General features: G+C 38.0%; 1 pseudogene; it reads left to right on the forward strand.

The window, feature by feature from the left end:
* Window positions 1-632, forward strand: part of LOC134378289 (B-cell scaffold protein with ankyrin repeats-like) — a 43,064-nt pseudogene extending 42,432 nt beyond the window's left edge.
* The last annotated feature ends 15,589 nt before the right edge of the window (window positions 633-16,221 follow it).

Raw genomic sequence — 16,221 nt, forward strand, 5'->3', positions numbered from 1 at the left:
TTTCATAATGAACCAATTTTGGTTTTCCAAATTTTAGCAACCCTTTAAGCTCTTTTATATTTTACATAAATCATAAATAGTCATTAAAGTCATTCACCATTAAGAACTAATCAAAGTATTTGCATTTTTGGATCATTCTGTGGCCCAGCAATAAACTATAAGAGCTATATACTATAGGCTCCTTCCACTCATTAGAATGCGGCAGAATCGTGGGGTACACCAAAGCACAGGAATTTATAAAAATATCTCTGTCAAACAAAGATTCTTCCACAGGACCCTATACACAACCATGGTATTTATTTTGTGAAAGCAATATTTTGTATAAGAGAAAAAGAATACAAATTCCCAATGCTAGGCTGTTCTCCTTCAAAATGGAAATGAAATTTGAATTCAAGGACTTTGATGTAGTTGAACTTTACAATAATTGTTTCCTTTTAAGATGGAGGATTGTCTTGCCAGCTGCCTCAACAAAGCTGTTTTTTCCATGACTGTAAAAGACACCTATGACTTCATCGTATTTCTTTGTTCAGCCTTAAAATTGAAAAATGCTAGTTCTGTGTCTTATTTTTTAGTTTCCTGCTCAACTCCAAGTTGAAAAGGAATTTGGTTTCTGCTTGAGGAAAGATCATTAAAGAAGGTAAAATATTAGCTATTCTTTTTAGAAAACCTAAAGCAAGTTTGCTGGAGACTTGAAAGAATCATTTCTCTAGGAAATAGAACTCTTTAAATATTTCATTGTCTTCTCTTGAAAGGATAAACATGTATATTTTTCAAGCTAAAGGTGGTTGCTCCTTAGAAAGAGTTATATATAGGGGTGATTTTATGCTAGCTAATCAATTTCAGTTGATGAGCCATTTTTCACTAATATATTTCCTGTGATTTCATTTTCAGGTTATTATAATGAAACTCAAGAATTTGCAGACATTGTGCCTTCTGGGTGATTCAAGCTTGCTTTTGGATTACCTGCTCTCTCCAGGGCAATCTATACTATGAAAGCAGAAGCAAACCTCTGAGTTTCAGAATTTGTTATTGCCACAATTTATTGGCATCATAACTGCTTCAGATGGGTGTATTAATATTAAAATGGAGTGCCATGGAGTAACTGCATTCTTTGAAAATTCTTGAATTTTACAATGTGCTTTGCCACTGACGCAGCCAGTTCCCATTTTGAAAATTAAAAGAAAATAAGATCAGAGAAGTTAAATGCTGCGTAGCAGCATTATTGGGCCTGTCTATGGCACTAACCTTAGATTACTCCTCCTGTCCTTAGAATAACCATGAAAATGCAAATTCACTTCATACATATTTGCCTTTTAAGTGACTGGTTTGTTTTTTCGATTTCTCAAATTCGGTCCTCTAATTATTATTGTTATATCATGTTTGCAGAAACCTTCCCTTATTTAGAGCTTCTTTGCATATAACACTGAGAACATCATTTTTTTTGAAAAATTTTCTATGTCTCAAATTAATATACATTTCCAGAGTCAATATTCTTTATTGAAAGCTATAATTTCATCAACCTATTTCTTAGAAATAATTTACTAGCTTAGATTAGAATGCAGTTTCATCATATTATGATTTCCATGTACAAATGCTGCAAATAAATTGAATGTTTAAAGCTATGTCTGACTTTTTAAAATAAATGTATAAAAATTAACCACTAAGTTTTCTGCTTATCAATTTAAAGAGGGAAGTCTACCAAAATTGTTTTAAAATAAACTCAATTAATTTCATTGTATAGGGCCCATATACTAAGAACAAATGATTTTTTTTCTACCTTCTAAACAGTGATAGGAATATCTATTTAAAGTCATTCTGAACATTTATCATAGGTTTCTCATAAGTACTAACATTCTAAAATGAGCTCAAGTTTTAAAAAATAATACAGTAGCTTGATTAATCTCTAAAAGAAGGTGCTTTTGACTATGGCATTTGGAAATTCAGTCCACAGGGGCACATCCAGAATTTCAAGAAATAGCACACTGAGTCCCCATTTCTGTGGGCTGTTCCATCCTTAGGAAAGGCAATAAAAAAACCTGATGACTTTTCTATCACTTTTCAATCTATAAAATTCAAATAAGTGTATCATTTCTGAAGTAAGAACTTCCATACTGACTGTGACTGATGCCTACAATTTCACCCTTGGCTTTATCTTATTAAAAATGTGAAATCCAATGATAGGTAAGATGCCGATTTTTCTAGTTATAATGCAACTAAATCATTCTTACCTGCGAATCAGTGAAGGGTGGAAATGGAAGATGAGGCCTGAGTGTTATTCAGGTGTTTCACATAGAGAGAAATCTAAAATCAGGATCTCTAACTACTACCCTAGTGAACTGGGCTAACGCAGATTAAAATCAAGACTAAAAGCCCCTGTAAATCGCCTCTTACCTTAGAGAGTCTGGCCTTTGAAACCGTACTACTTTGTTATCACAGAGAAACATGGAAAAAGAAATCTAGAAATAACTGAGATCTTCCCTGCGTTTTTTTTCGCTGTGGCTGCTGTGCTTGACCAGTCAGTCTTTGCCAGAGCTGGGAAGACGGTTAGAGAAGGCTGGAGTTGGTGAGCCAGAAAAAGTCCTTGGAAGAAAGACATGAAAAATAAAGAAATGCAAAGGAAGAGGAAGGATCATCCAAATATGGGCGTGTTCCCGACTGAAAATGCTCCATAGAGAATCAATATCTTCTCGCCTCTGGGCTGAAGTGCATAGACATAGAATACTGTCCATTAAATTCAACCACATGACACATGCTTCTTCTTGGTGGTGGAAGCGATCAGGGAACAGGAGCAAAGGGGTAGGGAAGTGGAAGAGAAAGACTTGACCTTTCCTTGGAGACTTGGAGCATTTCTGAAAGAGCCCCAGCCACCGCCAGAAAGGAAAGGCCTGAATGGGAGATCTGAAGATTCTGTACTGAATCTAGAAGTCAAAGCAGCCAGGAGCTAATATACCTTATTGTTCCCATAATCCCCTCCTCAGATCAGATGTTTCCAAGCCATTACTGCTAACTTCAGCCAGGAGTCATCTCCTACCTCCGGTTCTTAAATGTACCCGCACTCTGACTTCTAGAGGAATGTAAACTGGTACTGAATGTTATCAAGAGTTTTATTTCGAATATTAACTCCCTTATTTTCTACCTAGTCAATTTCCTGGGATAACAAAGAGAAAGCATCAAGACCAGTGGGCTCTTAACTAGGACAATTTTCCTCTGCCTGCCCCAGACATGTGACAATATCTGGAGATATTTTTTATTGTTGTGACCGGGAAGAGGTGCTCCTGGCATCTAGTGTGTGGACCTAAGGACGCTGATAAATATTCTTCATTACACAAGACAAAGAATTAACTGTCCAAAATGTCAACAGTGCCAACGTTGAGAAACCTTGATCTAGACTATGAAGGAAAATGGCATTAACACTTAAAACAATGTCATTAAAATAAAAATGGTTAACCTTATTCAGAGTTTTTGGAAGTGGAAACCCCAATGATAACATAATTGAATGTCTTTATTTTGAGTGCATATGGTGTAAGCATAAATGATCATTAAATACTCAAAAGAATGGGTGAGTCTAATACACTTTCATAAATCAACATTAGAGTGTTCTATCACTGGAACCTCTAATTTTTAGAAAATGAGACTATTCTTAATATTTTCTAATGAGAATGACCTTGTAACAAGTCATTATTACATCCTATTTGTGCACTAAGTATTTTCTATTCTGAGTTTTTTCTTGTTTCCTGTAATGCTCGGGGGGTTCTATTTGAATAACTTGGACTTACCTGAATGTTCACTTCATATTGCTTTTCTAAGTGGGTAAATATTTAGGAGAGAGGTTTGTGTCATGAGTGTGAGCTAGTGGGTCCCAGCTGATTGCACAGAGTGGTATGAGGCCCTACTTGCAGCCCTTCCTTTAGCTGTTCCTTCCAGCCACACTTGTTGGCCTGTCTTATTTTCTGGGGCCCACCAGGGTTGCCACATAAAAGATAGCAAAACGCAAGGTTCTGAACACAATAGACCTCAGTTTCTAAATGACAGTGTATCATTTCCTCACTATTCTCATCAGAATGCAGATGATAATGCTTCTTTCATAATCTGATGAGTATTAAATGATCAGTGCTGTACTGCATTCAAGCACATAACCTTTGAAGACCAACCTAGCTTGAATCTTGGATCAGCTATGTCCCATGTGTGTGAGTAAAGCTGTCTCCCTGAATCCTGTTTCATCACTTATAAAAATGAGGGTAATAATACAAAGCTGGCGTAAGTTGTCTGAGAATTAAATGTAGGGGGATCACTTAATTTATCATTCAAAGAGGACACTTGGACAATAAAATAGAGTGCTGTTAATGATTAAGTTATAAAACCAGGCATAAACTGGGACTGCCTCTGGCATGAAATGGGATGTACAGTCACTCGACTTAAAGAAGATGTAAGTTCTTGGAACATTTTGGCTCACAGTAGATGGTCAACAAAAATAGTTTGCAAAAAAATAATCCTCTTTGAAATGTGAATTCTGGCACAACACCAGCACCTCAGGCCCGTCTGGGGACCTGAGGCATGGATCCAGGGACCGGACCCCCCTCCCACAACCAGCTACACGGCCAGCACCAAGAAGCATGCCAAAAACATCACCTCCAGGTGGGTGGCCCACCACAGCCACCACAATAACCACAGCTGCCACAAAAGCAGCTAGATGCCAAAACCACCATGCAGATGGCCCACCAGCCACTGGAGTGCATTCACACAAGGAGAGTCACCAGCAGAGACCAAAGAAAAGAAGAGGACGTCTCTCTCCACAAAGCCCATTCCAGAGTGACAGAAGAAGCATCTGCTCTACGATAATATTGGGGGACCTGATCACACCTCTCAGCATTGGACAGATCATCTAGGCAACAAGTCAAGAGAATAACCATTATTCTTTCAGAAGGAGAGAAGAAATCTAGGGTAATTAGATGGGGGGAGGGGGAGGGAGAGGGGGATAGAGATTGGACAAGGGGCATAAAGAGTAAGTATGATTTGTAACAATATATGTGCTAGTAATATTGATTTGATCTACATATGTTGACATGGAACTCCCAAAATATGTATAATCAATTATGATTCAATAAAAATTAATTTAAAAAAATGTGAATGCTGGATGACACTTTAGGTTGACTTGTTATCTGACTGGCTCTTATGTGCACCTGTACAGCATGTGATTCAAATCTACCCCATTATAAAAAAAAGAAGAAGAAAAGAAACAACGATTACTAACTGTTGAATGAACACTTGCATCATCCATAAATATCAGAAGCCTCCAGTAGAAAAATCTGAGAGCAGTAAGGTACAGTAGCAGTGTTTCCCAAGTTGTGCTCCAAGGAACTCATGGGGGGTATTGCATCAAGATAGGGTTCTAAGATCAAGTGCATTTGGGGAGTGTTCTGTATTTTATTCCATTTTAGAAGAGCATATTATACATCACAATATTGAAAACTAAGTAATCCTGCACTAAAGAAATCTATACAGTTCGAGAAGCACTGGCTTGCATTTTATGTACATGTAAGTTGGCCTCATTTTTCATGGAATGAAGTAAGAAAGACGGGCTAAAGGATGCCTGGAGTGATGCGATGAGAAGGAATCAGCAACGTGTTTCAATGCGCAACTGTGTCATGATTCGCTGACAATGTGTGCCGTGGATATCGGTGTGGGCGTGAGGAGTGGTGGCATGCATGATGCTTATTTTGCATTTTGCACCTGGCTAGCATAGAGTGAAAGATTGAGTTCTGAATTTTGCAAATAATAAAAGTTAGTTTCACTCAGAATAAAATTAATGTGACAACTATTATTTGTCTTCAAAGAAACGAATTAGTAAACACGTCTCTGGATATGACACTATAATTTCCACTATATTTATTATGCCTTCAAATAACATCAAGCTTGGGTCCACTCCACTGGTTTAAGACCACTCAGAGATGCTGCACATTGAAATGCATCAAACTCTGGATCAGTTTCTGAGTCCGTGGAATCCAGTAGGATAGTTTTGCTCAGGTTGGTTTTTGCCCTCTATAGCAATAGGTGACCCTCAGAGGGAAATTAGCCCTCAGCAAATTAACCATCAATTTCTGATGGACTGTCTCTTTCATTTCTCAAGGTGGAGATGGACATGCTATATCAACTAAAATAAAGGTGCTACAGTTTTGCCCCTAGCACTTTCTCATTTCCTTGTTCAAGTGAAAGAAAAGACAAGGGATGCAGGGAAGTGTGAGCTGATGTTGTTTTAACATTCAGGCCTGGCACTCAAGTGGAAGCATCTGCAGTCACGCCAAGCAGCCTGAGCTCCCTTGCACGACATTGACACTTGTCCTAACGTTGTGAAATGAGGTGTTCTGCAAGTCAGAAGTAGCAAGTCATTCCCAGTACCTCTGAGATCTTCTAACTTGGGGAATCCTAGCAGATGACCTGTCATTAACAGTGACATTGAAGGGCATAAGAACCTTAATTATGATCTCCATCTGTTCCCTTCACTTTAGTTTCCATAAACTGTGGCACCTTGACTGAGATATTTATATACCTGCCATTCGAATTTTGGTCACAGGTGATCTTTCTGGGAATGCCAGAAAATGGCAAAACAGCCCCTCTATCACTATAAAAACAATCTGCTTTCTCACCTTCTTAAAAAGACAGCGGATAAGTAAACATTATGTTTTCCCAACCTATTTCATCAATTAAAAAAGCCAGTGTTTATGAAGATTCTGCTCATGTTTCAGCCTCTGAAATAAGAATGGAACAAAGAGCAATCTTCTTTGGAATATGACAAAAAAATTTATTTGGAAAGAAGTTGTTTAGGACCACAAAAAAAATGATGGAGGTAGCGCAATTGGTCCTAAAAAAAAGAAAATATATATATGAAATATTCTACAGAAAGTATAGAGAATAGCATGTATTTCTTATGTATACAGTGTGTATGTATGTAGTAGGACCAATCGTGCTACTTCCATCATTTACATTTGCCATGAACTTATAAAAATTTAGAATAAAAATTTATTAAATATATTAACATGAACTGTGTAACTCTCTCTATAAAATACAGTCAATAGGAAGACAATTCCCCCACATGCCAGAGGCAGCTGAGCCCATAGGCTTCCAATGAAGTGAAACAGACCACAAATTTCCTCCGGGATCACACCATTGATTCATGTCTACTTAATATAAATTTGTGGAGCACCTGCGGTAGGAGGAAGCATACAGTACTGGTAAATGCTCAGTTAAGATATTTAATTAATGATTGAGCCACAAGTGCCTGGATTCAAATCTCGACTCCAATACTTACTAACCGCGTGACCTTGAAAATATGATTTATCCTCTTTCTGCTTCAGTTTTTTTTTTCTTTTTTTGTGACTGGTAAGGGGATCGCAACCCTTGGCTTGGTGTCGTCCGCACCGTGCTCAGCCAGTGAGCGCACCGGCCATCCCTATATAGGATCCAAACCCGTGGCGGGAGCGCTGCTGCACTCCCAGCACCACACTCTCCCGAGTGAGCCACGGTGCTGGCCCTCTGCTTCAGTTTCTAATCTGCAAGTATTAATGGTACCTTTCTCATAGATTATGTGAATAAATTAGGTGAATATGGTGCTCAATGAATGCCCTTTATTACTATAATTATTTGAATTTTTATTAATCTTTGTAGGACAACGCACCAGGTGCTAGGGGTGCAAGAATAAAATGCTAAGCCAAAACAGAAACACTTCCTTGCCCTCATGGGGATATTAAAAATAGTAATCACAGTAATAAATGTAAAATTATAGCTGTATTAATAGCTATGAAGAAGAGGACATAGTACTATGAGAGTTATGGAAGTGGGGATTGACCTATCTAGGAAAATCAAGGTAACAATTTCCTGAGGAAATGACAGTAGAGATGAGATCTGAAGGAAGGATGGAAAGAATGAGTGATAATTGAGACAAAAAGGACAGGAAGAATGTTGTAGGCAGCGAGAACAGCAAGTGCAAAAGCCCTGTGGCAGAAGGAAACAAAAAGTATCTGACAACCTAAGTAAGGCCAGTATGACTAGAACACAGAGAACAAAGGGAAACAGAATATACGGGCAGATCATGCAGGGCAATACTGAGGATTCTGTTTTTTCCAGAAATCAATGGAAATCATAAATGAGTTTTAAGCAAAGAGGATGTCATATTTGCATTTTTAAAAATGAACACCCTCAATTCACAAGGGAAAAGTGGAAAGAATGTAGCAAACAAGATAGGAATCAATTGTCCAAATACAAGGCCTCACGTTTGCTCTGAATTTTGAAGCTACAGGTGTTAGTTTTCTGTGCTGCATAACAAATTGCTACAAAGTTAGCAGCTTAAAATAACACATTTATTGTCTCAAAGTTTCCATGGGTCATGAGTCCAAGCATGGCTTAACTGGGTCTGCTGCTCAGGGTCTCACAAGGCTGCAATGAAAGCCTTGACCAGGCTGAATTTTCATGTGGAGGCAAAATGGGGGAATAATCTGCTCCAAAGTTCATTCAGGTTGTTGGCAGAATTCATTTCCTTGTGGCCATTGGGCTGAGGGTCTCATATTTTTGATAGCTCTAGGCCAACCCTCAGGTCCTATAGGCCTCATGGAATTACTTGCCACATAGGTCTCCTCAGCACAGTGCCTGCCTCATCAAGACCATGGGAGAGGCCCAGGCCTCCCTAAGGTGATATGACTTTTTATTATTTTAAAATCAACTAATTTGGGACCTTAATTACTTCTGAAAAATCCCTTCACCTTTGCCATATTCTGTCATCAAGAAGCAAATCAAAGGTCCCATCAACACCCAAGGAAGAGAGGTTTACACAAGGCATGATCACCAAGGGGCAGGAATCATGGATGCCATGTTAGAATTTTGTCTACCACACCACCAAACACTTAAATTTTATATTACAAATTTTCAAAAACAAATTCCAGGTATCAATGGGACTTTACTATACAGATCTTATTTTTACAACTTAATAAGAACATTGCTAAGAGAAGAGTCCTTTCCTTGAGATCTCCATAATGCCTTTTTCATATCACCAATCAACTTACTCAATTTCTTATAGCAACCCACCAAGAAATGTGAATACCCTGCAACCCTTTGCTACTTTTTGGTAAATTGAAATATCTCTTCTAATGTTTTCCAGTTCTATTTCCACCTTCATCTGCTTTTACATTTGTATTTAGCTAAGTGGTTTTCTCCAACACTGCAACTCTCTCAATATAGATGCACATTTGGCATCAAAAAGAAAGTAATGGAAACCAAAAATAAATGGCTTGAATAATTTCTCTATGACTTACTTGAACTTAACCAGTTTCATTACATTTGGCAGTTTGGGGTTCTCAGAATTATTCGGACTCATCATGGAATCTGACACTGCTAGCAACGATACCCAGAAAACAACCAGAAATCCCAGAAAATCAAAATTTCATCTTCTAACTTTTACATCACTGATTACTTCCCTGGTAATCAATGCGATACTTTAAATTCTATTTAATACTTAGAGCACGTTATTTTTAGAGTAGCCCAGTGGCAAAAATCTAGGAGGGAGATACACCTAGATTTAAATCCTCCTTCCCTCCTTCTGACCTCGCCTCTCTCTCCCTCCATCTCATTCTGTCTTTTCGTCTTCCCATTTGCCAGATCAGGCACTGTTTTGAGTGCTGGGATAAAGCATTAAACAATACAGTCAAGGTATGTCCCCTCACACAGCTTATGTTCCAGTAAGGTTTGGGGAGAAGAGATAATAACCAACCTACAAATAATGAATAGAAAATATCATAAAATGGTAAGTGCTATGCAAAAAGGTAAAATAGAGTGATGAGACAGAAATTAACTCAGTGGCTACTCAGTTTATGTGACAATGGAAGATCACTTTAAGAAGAGACATTCAAGATACCAGCAGAATACAGGTGATCCAGCCATGAGAAGAGGAGAAAGAGCAGCATTCAAGGCGGAGGCTACGAGTACTGCCGATGCCCCAACGCGGGAAATGAGCTGGGCATTTTCTGCAAACTGAAAGTTTCATTTCATGGTCTGAATTGTGTCCCCTCAAAAAAGTCATGTTGTAGTCCTAACCCCAATACCTCAGAGTGTGACCCTATTTGGAGATAGGATCTTTGAACGGGTATTTAAGTTAAAATAATGTCATTTGAGTGGGTCTTAATCCAATATGACTGTTGTTCTTATCAGAAAAAAGTCTGAACACTGACACATAGAGAGGGAAGATGATGTGAGGACACAGGCAGATGGTGGCCATCTGTAAACCAGAGACAAAGGTCTGGAACAGATCTTTTTCTCAAGTCCCTCAGAAAGAACCAACCCTGCCGGCATCTTTAACTCCAATTTCTAGCCTCTGGACTATAAGGAAATAAATTGCTGTTGTTGCAGACACCCAATCCGCATTACTTTGTCCTTGTTACAGCAGCCCTGGTAAACTAATACATTGTGATCGGAATGTAGTATGAAGGGGCAGAGAAGAAATTAGTTTGCAGTGGTAAGTCAGAGCAAAACATCATGGAAGAAGTTTTAGATTTTATTCTAGGTACAGTAAGAAGACATTGAGAGGTTTTAAGCAGAAAAATTCACTCTGCAGATGGAGAACAGGTTATGAAGAGTCAAGAGTGGAGGTAAAGTGACCAGTCACGAACGAGTGTGGTATTACAGAGATAGTGATGGCTTGGAGTAGGGTGATCCCAGAGGTGACAGAAGAGGCATATTTTAAACATATTCTGATGATGATGTCAACAGGACTCAATAACGGGTTAGATGTATGGGTAAGAAAAAAGAATGTGGATAACGCCTGTACTTCTTGACTTGATCAGTTTACGATGATGGTGTTATTTACTAAGAGGGAGAAGCCAGGAGGGTAAGTATTGATGAGTTGTATCTGACATTGGCCAGGTCAATTAATTTATTCTCCATTTCCTGATTAGTAAAATGGAGCTAATAATAGTGCTACTTCTTTGGGTAGTTGTGAAGATGAATGCTCAAGAAACACTGAATAATTATTATTATCATCATCATTATTATTATTATAATCATCATCATCAGTCCGTTCTCATCTGAAGTACAACAAACAATTAGATAAAGCTGGAGTCAGTGTCGTCAGGGACATTATAACTGAAGTAGTAATATTTCTCTTTGTACTAAACACAGAAGCCAAAATTTTACTTAAAATTAACTTTGTACTGTATGTCTAAAGTCCTTTAATCCATGGGAAACTGTTATCAGATTCTGACAGAGTGAAGCTTTAGCCATTTATGAAGTTGCCTTTGAATGTAGAATAGTTTGAGGGAGATTTCCTGATATTTTTGCTCATCTCCCTAAAAAGACCAGAGACTCTTATGGGTCCTCAAAACAGACTAAGTCTTCTGGGTGTGGATTCAGCATCCATTTGAATTTCCTTCTATGAAGCCCCTACATTAAAGGGGCTGGAAGGTTAGAGCGTAGGTTTCTCAGGCTCCCCGGCAGGTCAGGGCTAGATGTGACGTGCATCCCATCAGGGAGAGAGTCTCACATGAGGAATGAGGGTGGAGGTGTCTGCGGCCGATGGGGTCCACATTCAAGTGTCTGGTCACCAGCTTCCTGCGTTTGAAGCAGTTGTATTGACATCAGTGGTGGCAGTAGGCACAGCTGCTTCCTGACCTCTGGATCTTAGCTACAGCAGTGCTCACCTGAACCAACTCCTCTAGGTCTTTAAAAGATTTTATAACCGCTTAGTTCCACATATTAAATCACTTTTTGATTAAAATATCTAGAGTGATTTCTATTTCCTCAATGGAACTCTAACTGGTACGCTGAGTCACATCAAGATGCTAAAGTTAAGTCAGTTTTTGACTAATTAGAATTTTATCTGATAACATTTTTGTTAACGAAAATTTCCAATCTGTTTACCCTGCTACTTGATTCTCATTTCAGGCATCCTCACCAAAGCAGGTGCTTATTTGGTGTTTGTTCAATGAATAAATATTAGGAGCTTATCTGTTGGGTTACCTAATGCATAAAAATATAACTCATTCCTCCTGACATAAGCCCAGCTTTCAAATCAGTCTAATACAATATTCATCAAGTTATTCAGATGTTTATAATCAATTTTAAATCCTTTTGAACTTTATATAATCATGCATATAATAGCTTATAGCTTAAATGGGAAATTTAAATGCCAATATTACCACAGGTGCAGCCAAAACTTTATTCAATGAATTCCTAGTTGTGGAATCGAGATCCTGTTAGTTATTTCTCAAGGATATTTAGTTAAACCAAATGACCTTCATTAAACTCATTTTTCATCAAAATCTAAAAATACCAAATTACCAATTCAGGAAGAATTTCACTTGCATCTATAATCAAGGCATCAGCATTAAATTATTCATTGATTAGTTCTTCCTTTGTTTGCTCTGCTCTTGACATAAATATTTTAGATTGTGTTGAATGTTATTTTTTCCTCCTTAAATATGCTCAGGCCCTCATTATTAATAAACTTATCATCTGATTTAAACCATCCTTTGATGGTCCAGATTGCAGAAAAGCAAACTTAGAAAACCTGGTACCAAATGAAACATTTATCAGAACTGTGGCTGGATTATAACTTTCTCAGTTTTGTAATATAGTATATATTTAAAGGGAAAAAAATCAATGAACTGAATACTAGAAAGTGGCCCCTGGTAGTCTGTGTCACAATATCACATGCTCAGATCTGTTTTCCTTCCTAGACTGGAGGGCTTAGAAGAACAGGACTCCTGGCACTAGCACTTCCAGCAGCGTCTCTTCTGTTGGGGTGCAGTGGTCCAAGCAGGAAATTCAATAAACTTTCGAATCCATCTGCCTTACCTCATAACTAGATACCAAGTATTTTTTAATGCCCAGGGCTGCTACAGGTTTGAAGAAGAAACGATAGACAGTGGAATTAAGGTTTTCTTGAAATGTTACTAGTTACCTGACAGTCACTGAGCATCATGGTCTGATGTCCCCAGAGAAATGGCACGAACTTACCAGAGTTACCACAAAAATAGATACTAACCACTGGGCACAATGATTTTTCATTTTGTTCTCCACTTTTTGTGACTGCAGAAAGGGAACAATTTCAGATTGGGCAGTGTGCTTACCATACTTTACTGGAAATGCATTGAACATTTGCCTTTAAAATGTCTATGTTCTTCTTTATGTTCAGGTAGCAATCACCTCTTAAAAGGATTTACTAAAGGAAGAGACCCCTTTCATTTCAATTAAATTAGTTCATCATGGGTGCTTCTTTAGATTATTCTCACTTGTACCAATGCGAATTTACCCACCCAGGGCAGGCTAGGGCATAACAATCCAATGGAATCTTAATATTCAACCAACGCTACATTAGATTTTAACAAATTTTGAAAACATTCTTATTACATTAACATCAGCCACCAACACAAGACATAAGTAACACAAGCACAGTGGTAATTTAAGGACGGACACTCTATAAATTACTGATTCCACAAACATGTTGCACAGAAAACCACCATAAAACTCCAGTGCTATGACTGTTTGTGGGGGTTCAGTTGATCTCTTCAGATTGCGATGACCTCTTGTGGTTTCCCTCCTGGGACTTCACTCATCTGGGGGTTAGGTAGGTGGCTCTGCTGACCTTGCTGGGGCTCCACTGGCTGTGCTGGTCTAGGATGTCCTGGGGGGGCACTTCACAAGCTAGCTCTGCACACCGTGTCTCCTACCCACCAGCAGGATAGGCCAGGCACAGCCTCAAGGCAAGCTACAGGGAGCAAGAGAGAGGCCGCAATTGCACAGCACTTTCCAGCCTCTGTTGTGCCACATTTGCCACTTGTCATTGCCCCAAGTAAGTCACGCTGCTGACACAAAGTCAACGCAGAAGAAAATCAAAGGAACGTGGCAAAGGATGTAGAAACAGGGAGGGGTGAAATATCAATTAATCTACCAAAGACACTTCCTAATGTCAGTTTATCCCATTAAAGTGCATACCAAACCACAAAGAAAAAGCTACATAATGAAAAGTAGCAAAACCAAAATTAAAATGATAATGGCACACTGGGAAAAATATTTGCAGCTCTAATATGTAAGGATCACATTCAAATCTATAAGGAAAACATTCAGATTTCAATGGTAAACTCCCAAAAGACAGGAACAAAGAGTTCATTTAAGAAGAAACGCAGGCAGTGAACAAGTATGTGAAACGAATGTTTATCCTCATTTGTGACACAAAAATTAAAGATAACTTAAGATAGAATTTTCACTTAATAAATTAACAGAAAAATAAAAATTTTAACCAAGAGCAAATAAAATTGATGAGCTACAACTATTGGAACATCGTGTGGCCACAGACAGAGTATTTACTGCAATGGGATTTTTGCACCTGCCGTCTTGCCCGCATCATTTATTCAGACCCTCAGCCTCTTACTTCACTTAAGAATTCTCTCCAAACTTAACCTTCTCAGAAAGGTCTTTCTGACATCCCTACCTAAAACAGCACACCTTTCCCTCCCCTTTTTATTTTTCTCCACAGCACGTATCACCATCTTGTCATCTATACATATTTAATTTTTTATATATTTATTGTCTGTCTCCCTCACTAGAATAAAAACTGCATAAAGACAAGAATTTCGTCCACCTTTTTCACAACTTTGTCTCCAGACATGAAACAGTAGCCAGCACAGACACTTGAATATTTGGTAAATAAGTGAATGAATGAATAAATGAATGAATAGCTAAATGAAAATGATTGACTACATGAAAATGAATGTTTACACTTTATCAGTGTAATCTTAAGGAAAAAAATTTAAAATAAGTAAAAACCTACATGCAGTAAGATGTTCATTAGTATATTAACTGAAATAGCAGAAAAGTAGAATCAATCTAAACATCTAACAGGGTTTTAGACATTCATTAATCCATTATTCAACAAGTGCTTTTTGACTTCTTACTGTCTGTGAGGCACTTCTGCTGATATTTGCCCTGCTACATTGAATTTATATTAGTGGGATAAATAACCATTAAGAAATTAATATATACTATGATGCTAGGCAATGATAAATGCTATGAAAAGATAAAAATCAGGAAACGTTACAGAGTAAGGGAATGGGGGACTCAACCCAGCCTTATTATTATGAGGTTTGTATAGAAAAGTGCTCAGAATACAATATGTGAAATAGAACACAGCACTATATAGTGAACATTTTAATAACTATGTAGAAATACATAGTCATGGTAGCATGAATTAGAAAAACAAAATAATTAGCTTAGGTAGCAAAACTAAGGAATTTTTTAAAAATTTCAAATTCTTTATTATTGCATCATTTCTCCACTTTAAAAAAAAAAGAAATATGAAAGGCGAAAAGTAATTTGGAACAAGGAGACCAGGAGTTTTGGAGCACACTACTCACACTGTCCTCTGGAAGAGACTCGCACCTGCATACAAATAGCTTGGAGGTGGGCTGAGACTCCAGAGTTGTGGATGTCCTTTCCTATATAACCAGGGATATTTTCTGCCTCAATTCTCTTGTTTCAACCAATCCTCTGAGCCATCTAGATTTCCTGGTGGACACAGAAACATTCGTTTCTATTCAGAATAAACTTTCTACAGGAATTATCTACCGTTCATTTGTGGTTGAGGTCATTTATTACAATGTATTTTGTATTTTAAAACTAAATTTTGTCTTCCATTCATTTGGGGGAATTTCATTTATTTTCTCATGGATCTATGCATATTTAAACCCTCTGTGTGAAACCATCCAGCTTTGAAACGAGTAATAACTATCACTTGCAGGTTGTCTTCTTTTTGCCAGGTGCTATGCAAGCTACTGCGTATATAAAATCTCATATCTTCACAGCAGTCTTAGATGGCTGGCTTTATAGATGTAGAAACAGATTCCTAGGTGTCAACGGTTTGTTACTGGTATTGCTTCCAAGACTGGTGGCCAATGGGTGACTTGGAAGAAGATGAAACCCAACGTAGCTTATTTATGGACCTGAGGATTTTTATAAACCTGGAGAAATTGGTCATTTATTTTGATGACATAGACTTTGCCTTCCTGGACCAGACGTTTGTCTTATTTCGCTCCCCAGTGTCTGAATCCCCCTTCCCTTTCCTTATCGGCACTGCCATCGTCCTTTTGAGAAAATTCCCACTGAGCGTAGTTTTGACAAGAAAGCAATTCCATCTGACTCACTCCTACTTCCTACACTGAGAGTGGCGGATTCTTCTTCAAGCAT

This window comes from Cynocephalus volans, chromosome 5 (genome assembly GCF_027409185.1).
Source record: "Cynocephalus volans isolate mCynVol1 chromosome 5, mCynVol1.pri, whole genome shotgun sequence".
Classification (NCBI taxonomy): domain Eukaryota; kingdom Metazoa; phylum Chordata; class Mammalia; order Dermoptera; family Cynocephalidae; genus Cynocephalus; species Cynocephalus volans.